This window comes from Cavia porcellus, unplaced genomic scaffold, assembly GCF_034190915.1.
Source record: "Cavia porcellus strain 051 isolate PalLab524CR breed Dunkin Hartley unplaced genomic scaffold, mCavPor4.1 scaffold_11, whole genome shotgun sequence".
Taxonomy (NCBI): Eukaryota; Metazoa; Chordata; class Mammalia; order Rodentia; family Caviidae; genus Cavia; species Cavia porcellus.
In genome coordinates, this window is record NW_026947494.1 from 60,222,405 (window position 1) to 60,233,674 (window position 11,270).

Consider the following 11,270-nt stretch of genomic DNA (forward strand, 5'->3'; position numbering starts at 1 on the left):
TGATCTTTCTCCTGCTCTGGGCCCTGAGACTGAGGTGAGGTCTGCCACTGGGTCGGGATGATTCTCAAACCTAGTGATATCAAGCGATTTTAGCCCCATAGACTTGAACCATAAAGTTTCAGTATTTTTCCTTAAGGACACAGTGTTGTAGCTAAGAAAGTAGATTCTGGAATCAAACTTGGGCTCAAGTTCTTGCTCTGTCCCTTTGTGGTGGGTCTGGGCCAGGGCGCACCAACATTCAAAGTCTGTTTCTATGGCTGTGAGTGCAGATTGAGAGTTTACTGAGAGATTCAAAAGACAGACTTCCTGGAAAGGAATTAGCACCTGACAGTGCTGATCAGAGAGCCAATAGTATTGGACAGTGCTGTTTACATCTGGCGTGCCCAGGAGCTGGGCCTAAAGGCTCTCATTTTGCCCCCATGGCTTTCTATGGAAGTTTGGTCAACTTCTGCTCAACCCCAGAAATTCCCAAAAAGCCCCATTTCTAGAGGTGCACATTCTAAAGTGTCCCCACTTAATAGGAATTCCTTATCCTCCCCCAAAGAGTTCTTGCTTCCCAGAGCAATAGTCATTCATGAAATCAACACTTGATCACTAATGTGGTTCCCTCCATCACCAACACCATAAAATCACATCCTGTTTCAGCAAGGCCAATACACCTATCCCAAGACACTCATGCTGTTCAAAAAAGATGCTTTCTCCTGAGCATGCCACCCCACAGCCTGCCAGACTGCTTTATCCGAGACAGGGCTGAGGGGCTCGACCTCAGCTGGCTGCTCCTCAACCTCATAAGAACTTGTACTTTTGGGGATGAACTATTCTGTTTTGAAAACATCACTGTTTCCATAGCAAATAATAATCTGCAAATGGAGTAAAGCAGGAGCCAAAAGCCCCCCAAAACGCAGTCAAATGAGATAAATGTGCTCCCTAAACAACGGTGTGGTGCAGCCTCCAGCCTGTGTGTTTATGTTCCGGATGACTTCTGTATCTCAACCCACAGTTCCTCCCCTAATGAGAAATGAGAAAAACTTGTGACCATGAATGCTCCACAATACCCTGGGACATCCCATAGCCCGGGGGAGAGTGTGTTTGTATAGAGAGGCAGGACTCTCACATTAAAAGTTAAGGCTGATTAATGCCGCCCTGCATCTGGAGTATATGTTCATCCTTAACATTTCAAAGTAAGTATTTAGGCTTTAGTTCCTTACAGAATTCAGAAGAGAGGCCCCGTCTCACTCTCATTTGTTGTCTGCAGTCCTTGTTTAATGCTGAAAATAGGCTCTGTGTGGCCGCCTGGATTTGTAAACTGACATGTCAAATAGAAGCTCTGATGGGTAGAGGCCATATGTTGTGACAAATGCCTTTATATTTCAGAAGCAGGGCAGAGTCTTACATATTGAAATAGGTGACTGTGTTTACTTACGGACATAATTCTACCCAAGAAAGAGGAGAATCCACAGGAGAGGTTGCATCTGAACACATCTAAGGGCATTTTGTTCCTGGAAATCCTAAAAGAACGCTAACTTGGCCCCACTCACCTGTCCTAGACCAAAGTGTGGCCTAGGAGCTTGTTACCAATGCAGAATCGCAGTCTCAGCCTCGGACCTCTGAAGCAGGCCTGCAGTTTGATAAGCTCCCATGGTCATTTAAAGTTTGAGAAAGTCTGGCGGTCTCAGCCCAGGTGGCTGACAGCTGCGTTCAAATTCAGTAAGTCCCTGACTTACGAACCAGTTTGGTTATGGGAAGATGGTCCATAAGTTGGATTGTTTTGTAAGCCTCCAAAGTGAGTCTTACGCAGTGCACCTATGAAAGTTCACAACGTGAATGTTCCTAAGTCGGGGACAACTGTGAGATTCTGGGGTTGGGGGGGTGGTGTTGGTGAAGAGGACAGGGAAAGGAGAGGGCGTGGGAAAGAGAGAGGGACCCACAGTAACAGGTAACATCTGATGGATGTGCACCTGTAACACTCACTGAATCTTCAGAAAGAGCTTCAGAAGAGTCAGCTGCAGTGGCATACACCTGTAATCCCAGCACTCTGGGAGGCTGAAGCAGGAGGATTGCAAATTTGAGCCCAGACTGGGCAATTTAACAACTTAGTGAGACCCTGTCTCAAAGTAAAAAGGACTGGGGATATAGTTCAATGTGAGGGCCCTTGATTCAATCCCCAGTTCTGAGAACACAAACACACACACACACACGATCCTAAGAGACAGGATCCATTATACTTACATTACCACTTGGTAATTAGGGGAAATGGAGTCAAACCTACAGGGAACATTTGCTAGCTGTGTACTAGGAGGAGCAGATATCTAGTGGAGATTGCTACTTCTTTTTTGTTTTATTTATTTATTTATTTATTTTAAAGAGGATAAAAGAGAATAAAACAAACCAGTGTAAAAGATACAGGACTTCAAAACATTATGAAATCAACAATGGTTAATACAATGCCTTTTGATGTCTTCAAAATACCTGCAGATAGCTTCAGATATAGTGAAAATCAAACAGAACAGAACAGAAACAATAAAAACCAGACAATGAATGCAATAAAGGACTTCAATGCAAGACAATAGTAAATCCAAAATTGCTACCATAATATATCTTGCTATCTTTGAAATAGCTGCTTCTGCCATCGGATTTGACATAATCAAACAAAACAAAAGAGAGTAAAACCCAACCCAACAAAACAATAGAAATGATACAGACCTTCCAAATCAAGACCATAGGGAATCAACAATGGCTGCAGTCCTCAGAAGGAGATCCCCCTACATGCCACACTGTATACTGCTATCCTCTGTGATTAGACCACTGCCTCTAGACCTGCAATATTATTAAACAACCAAGTACCACAGGCATCCAATTGCATTTCACCTCCATTGCTATCATCACAGCCTGGGTTTCTTCAGATAAGCCAATTGCTTATGGGGTGGTGGGGTGGTGGGGTGGTGGTGGAGGTGTGGGGTGTGGGGTGTGTGTGGGGTATTTGGTACTTCTTGTTTGCCAGCTCATGCACTGGAAGGAGCTGGGAGGTTCTGGTTGTTCCAATCTGGCAGCATCCTGCGAATGGTGCTGGTTCCCAGACTGGGCTTGCTTGCTGGCGTGGCTTTGTTCTCTCTAACCCTGGTCCACGAATGGCACTGAACTCACTGGGAGAGACTTGGGCCCACACATGGTGCTGGTTCCCAGACTGGGTTTGCTTGCTAGTGTTGAGATTGCAATTCCTTTAATACCTTGAAGAAATTCTAACAGGTATGTGTTTTGTACATGAGCACTTTATACATTTATAGCACTCATGACAATCCTTATTCCTTATACTTTAGGAAGATGTTACAGAAGTAATGCACACTTAGTGCAGAACAATTAGAAAGCACGCTCAGAAGGATTTATTCAAATTCAGCTACTGTTGCTGGTTGCAGTTCCTTGAAGGTGCAAGGGCAGCTGGCTTGTCTTGCTTAGCAGGCCCTGCACCGTATCTGGACACCGACTCTCTGGCTGTGTAATGACTTTACTTCATGACAGAAAAAGAAACCTGCAGCTAATGGAATGTGAGCAGCTGTGGGCATAGAGGAGATGGAGTAGGAGGGATGTGCCTCAGCTGCCAGGCTCCTGGTCACACTTGTACCTTTGACATCCTTGGGTATGTGCATGATCAGCATGCACTGTGACTCTGAAAGCCTCATGCTGAAGGTGAATGAATTTCAGAATCTTGGAGAAAAATGTTCTTGTGTAAACGAGTCCTTATGAGCCCAAAGAACCTAGGAACAAACTACAAAAATGTCACAAATGTCAGGATCTGACAACTTTGAAAGCAAACTACTCAGCTCCAAATATATGACAAATGTGGCAGACTGATTGATGACTTCTAAAGATCTCTCCAAATGAAAAGCCAAGGAACAAGCAGGGGCCGACTCTGTAGGAGGAATGTTCTGAGCTGCCAGTGCTGGGCAGGAATGTGTCACTGGGAGGAGACTGGGTGGGCTGTGACTCACAGAGCTCCCAGGATTTCTCGAGTCTTCTCTTCTGAAATCCACCCAAATATGTTTCCATGAGCAGCCTCCTTCTCATCTCAGCTAATTTTACTATGTGCCACCATGGGTTTCACATTTCATTTTCAGATAAACCATATTAAATTTATATTTGGTTATATTTTCATTAAAAATGATGTATGTGACAACCACTTTCATGAAGGAGAATCACGCAAATGTTATAGCAGGCAGAACCAAGGCAGTCATGGTACGTATGGCTTGGCCAGTGGCTAATGCTCTCCTTAACTGCTCAGGCTCTATCAGTGAGGATTTTCCCCAAGAGAGAAAAGTCTTCAAACTTATGTAACTGAAGGACACTGGAGGAAGGTATGGTAGTAGGATTTGCACATAAATGCAATTTTCACATAAATGCAAAATGCAAATATGGAGCTCCTTGTTTAAAAATTATGAAGAGATTCAAGATGCACCAGCAGTGTGAAACCAAAGAGGACTCTCCTCAGGGCCTGAGGCTGCGTGATTGTCCAGGTCTCCTGGCCATGTAACAACTCTTCATGTTAAGCCACAATATCAAATTCAAGAAATTTCATATTCTTTTATTTCTTGAAAACAAAATTTAGCTTTCAAAAAGAAAAAAAAGGATGTTTTCTCCTCAACTCCTGGGGTCTTCTCTGGGCAAGACAATCTCAGCGGTGAAGGCAGGCCATGCCTTTGACCGGTAGAAGGCCTTCTTCACTATTGCTGTGGTTTGTCCCCCAAAGGTTTATGTACTGCAGGGCATAGTCCCTGTTTTATTTTCCTCATAGCTGAGATGCAATACCTGTCACCCACAATTAAAAGGTAAAGAAGTTAATTTGGCTCATGTTTCAGAAGTTTCAGTCTTTGCATGGTTAATTGGCCCCAAGTAGAAATGTAATGGTGGAAGGGCCTGGGCCGAGGAAAGGGGCTCACCTCATGGTAGGCAGGAAGTAAAGAGCCAAGGGAGGAGCCAAGGAGGGAGACATACCCTTCCAGGCCAAGCCTCCAGTAACCTGCTCTTTCTGAGCAAGCCCCACCTCCTAGGATAATAGCAATTATAGTGTCCTCATTGTCCAATCGCCTTTCAAATCCTTACCTACCAGCAAGAGTGACTGTAGTAGTGATTCTCAGTCAGAGAGCTGTAGAGAGGCACCACGGCCCTCTTCCCTGAGCTGGGAGATGGAAAAGCAAACTCCCAAGTCAGCAGACATTTCATATTCTTGTCATATTCCGGGTGGTGAGGCTGGGGCCTCGAGTCTCCTACGTCATCAGATCCTCTTCATTCCTCATGCCACGGAGGATGCAGGGGGACAGCTAGCAGAAGATGGGTGGTAACAGAGAAGTGATTGCTGTGGAGTAAGCCAGAGGCTTTAGCGCATCCTGACTCTGCAGACTGCTCTTGCTGTGACAATGGGTGGCAGCACTTTCCTTCCAGGAGGAAATTATGGGGAGCTTGCACCCACCCCTGTGTACCCTCCTATTTTCCCTGCCTCTCAGTTTTAACCCTGGACACTATTCCAAGCCAGAGAAAAGCAGAGAGGTCTTGTGGTTTTGGAAAACTGTCTCAAGGTGTTCATAATTTTACTGTCAGGCAAAAAGGCAGGCAATAGATGAGCACAGCCTTGGCTGTACACACTTAGCCACTGCTGCCAGAAATGTTTGCAAGGTTATTTACCAAAATATTAATAATTTTTCTTGGATGGTCAGATTTCAGGCAATTGCCTTTATGAATTGTTTAATTTTTTTTTTTTACAATGAGTATGTTTTTCAACAAATACAATCATCCAGATAAGAGTGGTTAGCTAGGAAGACTTTCTGAAGGTTAAATATACAACTCATTCTGTCTTAGGCCACAGGGTAAAGAGGTGAGTGCAGAATGAAAGCATAAGAAATACTGCCATCTACGTGAGCTGGACCACCTCATCAAGAATCATTTGGTGATACCAGGCAAAACTGAAAATCCACATTCTGAATGCCAGTTCTATCTTTTGTCCAAGTTTCCTGCTACAAATCTCAACATTTTATTCTGAGTCAATCAAATTCAGCTATTCTGTACATATATGGTGGTGTGTGTGTTTGTAAGCACAAAAGTATTCCATGTGAACACCCCACAGTCCTATTCCAGTTACCCCAGAGTATGAGGCATGTGACACAAACAGCTCCACCAAAGTGATGGGAGTTAGGTGAATTCTCCAAAGGTGGCCCAACTTTATTTAGTATATAAAAAGACTCTGAAGTACATGTGAAGAAATTTCAAGAACAATGAATCCAAGGTAGGTTTTTAACTGGGGTATTTATACATATTTGAGTCCTTTTGTAGATTTTCTTAAGAAGGAAGAAGTGTGGCAGAGAGCAGACTAGAATATTTTGGCAAATGATATAAACATGCCGGTCATATACAATCATATATCTACAAGTCTGTTAGATCCCAAAGCAAAGTTCATGATAGGAATGCAGAGAAAGTGGAATTTTTAAAATTCTGCATTGAAAAATACAGGGGGTTGGTAAATTGCCTGTACAAGAAAAGGAAACCAAAAGACTAAGAAAGGTGAGTATATTAGTTAAAGTAGGTGACACTTTGCTGCAATAGCAAACAATACCTAAATTTCAGCGTTTTAATTCAACAAATCTTCCCATTTACCCCGAGTGCCCTACCTGTCCAGGAGCTGTCTTCCACGTGGTGATTCAGACCACTCTGCAGGTCCAAGGTATCATCAACTCAAGGCCTCCACTGGCTGCAAGAAGAGCGCAGGGAAGCTGGGAACTCACACGGAGGTTTTCACTGCCTCATCCCAGAAGTAGCGTGTGCCGTTCCCACCCGCGTTTTATTGGACAAAACTGTTCCCATATCTGTGTCCAACTGCAAGAAGTCTGAGAAATGTGCTCTCCTTCCATGTACTCGAGAAGGAGAGTGTGAGTCTCCTACAGGGAGGCAGCCAAGGCCTCCTTGTAAATTATTCTGTTAGCCTAGATGGGCCCCAGGCTTCGGGAGGCTCTTAGCACTCTCAGTAAGAGAAGCTTCATCTTGACTTCCTTTTTCTAAACTGGCTGTTCTTGCTCTTAAAATGAGCAACTATTCCTATATTTGGAACAGAGTATGACATTCAAGGATATTTCATGAAAAAATATCAACAGATCCCTTTCTGAGCAACTCAGCTGAGACCTACCAGTTACATACACCTCAATGTGATTGTTATTTGCACACCAGGCTTTGTTGACTTCAAGATTGTCACTTGTATGCCAGGTGATGACTTTACTGACTTCAAAGCTCCCATATGCTACCAAGAAATCTGCTAATGTGTGGGCAGAGGTGGAGATTTAATCGGCTGAAATCTGTAAGGCTCAGAGCCCCTTGTGCTCCACCACACAAAGGAAATCTGTCCCCACTGCAGCAGACTCCTGCACACCTCTCATGCCTGAGCAAAACTTACTGTAGAAGATAACAGAAGGTGGTCAAGGGTTGTTTAGAGTTGATCTAGAGGAGATGGGATGGAGCGTGGGTCTTTTTCACCAGGATGTGTGAATGATGAAACGGGCAGAGCAGCTTAGCGTGTGGGAGTCAGACTGCCTGGACTCCGAGATTAGTCTGCCATTTTCTGGCTTTGCGATTTTAGGCACTGTACTGTTTTCTCAATTTCCTCCTCTGTAAACAGCATAATAATATATCCACCTCCAAGTGTTGCTTTTAAGAACTAAATGAATTAATACACAATCCCATGCCGCACATGCCAACGTTCCATTCAACAATAGGCCACATGTACTACAGTATGGTGGTCCCATAAGGTTATAATGGAGTTAGAAATTCCTGTCACCCAGTGACATCAAAGCCATTACAATATAAATTATGCATAAAGCATAATTTACAAGTTTGGGGTGATGCTGGTATAATAATCTTGCTGGGCTGCCAGTTGTATAAAAGTATTGTGCATGCAATTATAAATAGTACATATACTTCATAGTGATAAACAGTTGTGTTATAGGTTAATGTACACCAGTATACTAGCTATAGTTATTCTGGCATGTGCTCCTGCCTAGGAAAAATGAAGCTGTGAAACGCGGGTCTTACACATTTTCTGCTTTCCATGTCTCTTGATTGAAGCAAGAGGCCATGTCGCGTGACTGCTGCATGCCATTTAGGCTGGGTAAGTGCACTTTATAATGTTTTCACAGTGATCAAATTGCTTAATGACACATCTCTCAGAACTAGCCCTGTCATTAAGTGGCCTGTGACTGTACACAGCTCAGAGAGGGCCCGACATGCCATAAGTGTTCAGTGTCTCCATCACAAAGATCACAGCAGACGCCAGTAGACCTTTCATTTCTGAACAAAACTTCCAATGAAAGAGAACTGAAGATGACTGCATCTTTTTATTTTTATTTTTTGAGTTGCTTTACGAGACAGGATGGAGTTTGCTTCTTTTCACAAGTGAATACAAAAGCATGTAATTGAAATGTCATCCGTCTGAGGATTAAGGGATTTCATGCAAAACACAGAATGAAGTCCAGTAATGTAGTTTCCCATTAATTAAAACAACAAGCCTCTTTTTACATGAGAATAGAGCTAAATGTACCCTCTTGCTGCTATTGTTCTTTAAAAGCGGCCCCATGTAGATTTGCAGTAGGTTTTGATTGTTTTTAAAAAATGGTTTATATGACCTTGTAATAATTTCTGGATCTGTTCAGTAAATTCATTGTTATGCAAAGAAACATTCAGACATAGGAAGCGACTGTATTTGCCTAAGAAATCATGTTACTCCCAGACGGTGGCAATGTGCATTTCCCGAACAAGCAGCAAGTCAGACTAAGGCTTGAAGGTGGGAAGTATCTGATTCCACACCCTCTATCCTTCCTCATCAACTTTCTAGTATGTTAATTCCTGCTAGTCCTGAAAAGCAAAGGTCCATGCCAGCTGGCCCATTCCCTATCCCACAACAGGTAACATTACAGATTGATTTGACTTTCTAGTATCAACTTGCACACATTTAGGTAAAACATCCTCCATACGTCTGTCAGGTGCCTTGGCGTGGAGTTGCTGGAACTCCTTATCTACTTCAAGAACCCAGGTCTCCCATTAGGATGTCATATTCCGGGCAGAGCAAAAGAAGGGGACCTCTTTGTCTGAAAACAGCAGGGGTTCCCAGAATACAAATACCTCCCAGATCAAGAATGACACCGAGCCTGCCCGGAAGTTCGTCCTTTACCAAGCCAGCTCTCGGGACACACTGCCACCAGCTCTGTGAGATGCCCAGGCCGCGGACCTCCCTCCTCTCTCGTCCAGGAACGCAGGGCTGGAGAATCCTCCTTCCGGCGATCTGCGCTCCTGGGCCCAGCACAGCCTCTCCTAGCCTCTGTCGCCTGCGGTCCTTTGCTCCTGGGTCTCGGCCTCCAGTTTCTCTCATACCCGAGGCTCCGCCCCGCGCCCTGCGGGGACTCAGAACTGCAGCGGCTCCCTCTACAGGACCAAGCCGTACATCTCGGCGAGGTCTTAGGTGCCCTCTGCTTAGGACCCCTAGCAGATCTGGCCCTGCGCGGTCCTCCTGCCTTACTTTAGTGGTGCTGGCAACTCTGTCACCTGCAGAAAAATGCAGGGCCTCGGGAGGGTGTTTGTCCCAACCCTACTTTCACAAAGAGCTTCCAGTTTGGCTTCTAATGCAATCTGCAAGTGAGGTGAAACTGCTTATGTGGAACTAGAAATTCATATTTTTATGTTAGTATAACTGTTGTTGTGTGGTTGTGTTGTTGTCTGGTGTTAAAGTGTTGTAAAACTTTTTATTTATTTTATTTGTTTTTTTGAAACAAGGTCTCGCTATGCAGGTCAAGCTGGCCTTGATCTCACTTTGTAGCCCAAGCTGATTTCGAACTTGCAGGGATCTTCCTGCCTCATCCTCTAGAGTGCTGGGATTACAGGCAAGTGCCATCACACCGTGCAGAACTTTAAATTAAAAAAGGGTAACAAGGTCCTTGCCCTAGTCTGGGAAGGTCAGGCTGGAGGACCAAGGAATCCTTGTGGGGCTCGGGCTTCCGTGATTACTGAGGTCCAGAAATTGCTGCCCTGGTCCTTCTCACCCCACCCTTGAGCACTGAGACTGTGTCCTCGCCCTGCCTTCACCCGTTCTGGGAGGGCCGCATTCTGGGAATTTAAGCAAACTGCTCCAGCTTTGAGGAAACCGTGGGTTGCAAAATCTTTCAGAACAAAGAATTAAGTATCTTTCTAATTATATCCAGGCCTAGGTTTAGACCAGGGTTCCTATGGCCTCTTGAACTTCAAATAAATACCTATCCTGTTCCTTGTTTAAACAGGTGTAACGGTATCGTGAAGACCAGATTTATCGGGGCAGGAAGGCAGCTCCCACAGCTGTCAGGAGCGCACTGCCCTTTCATTCCTCACTGGAGGGGAAGCTAATTATACTGTCATAGAGCAAAATAAATGTACAATCTCTACTCCTGAGTTCAATGAACTAGCAGGCTAAACTTTCCTCACAGCTGCTCTTTGGCAGGACTCAGGGCCAGCCTGGGTGGCATGTGCCACTGATGTTTAGAGACCACTGCAGTAGGGTGATTCTGAGATGTGAAGGCTTGCTCTCCCCAGAATGCCTATGCACACACACACATACACACATGCACCACTATGTCTATGTGAACACATATGCATACACTCCCACATGTAATGCACAGTTCTCACACCTATTCACTTAGCATTCACACTGTTACAATGACACACAAGCACACACATGCACATTTGTGAATCTTGCATTGACCCATGCCCATGCTTTTGTGCACACAAACCCATGAACTTACTAGGTACTCTCTCATACTTGTATATGCACATATTTACACAACTCACACACACACATAGACTCATTCCTGACTTCAGTTCTCTGATGTCTAGGCGCTGCCATCTACTCATGAATTTATTTCCATGGACCTCAGTTTCCTATCAAGATGCCTAGGACTTTCCCGAATTTAGTATGCTGAAGTCTTACTTCCTAGGGACCCTCCTCTAGAGGACTCCAGGCAAACAGGGATGCTGGTCACCTTGAAATCCATCCAAGAAGACTTGTGAAGTCTTAATCAGCACACAGTGTCATGCACTGGGCTCTTTCTGGGAGTGGCACTCAGGCTCTGTGACACATCTCACCGTTTCCCGGTTAGCATCTCAGACACACACAAGCTTTCATCCCACATCAGCCCTGGGGAAAGACTACAGTGCTTGGTGCCCGGGCTCCATCTGCACAGAGGGTGGATTCATGGGCCACTATAAATCAGCTAAAA

The 11,270-nt window shown here is 44.6% G+C and overlaps 1 long non-coding RNA gene across 2 annotated transcripts; it reads right to left on the reverse strand.

Moving 5' to 3' along the window:
* Positions 1–2,327: 2,327 nt before the first annotated feature.
* On the reverse strand, positions 2,328–9,423 carry LOC134478127 (uncharacterized). 2 transcript variants are annotated; one of them, XR_010050563.1, is made up of 3 exons: positions 9,151–9,423; positions 6,654–6,733; positions 2,328–5,312 (listed from the first exon to the last, which is right to left on the reverse strand). It is a non-coding gene; the product is annotated as an uncharacterized LOC134478127 (long non-coding RNA). The 2 variants fall into 2 exon arrangements; XR_010050562.1 differs by having other exon boundaries at positions 9,200–9,420.
* Positions 9,424–11,270: the final 1,847 nt, after the last annotated feature.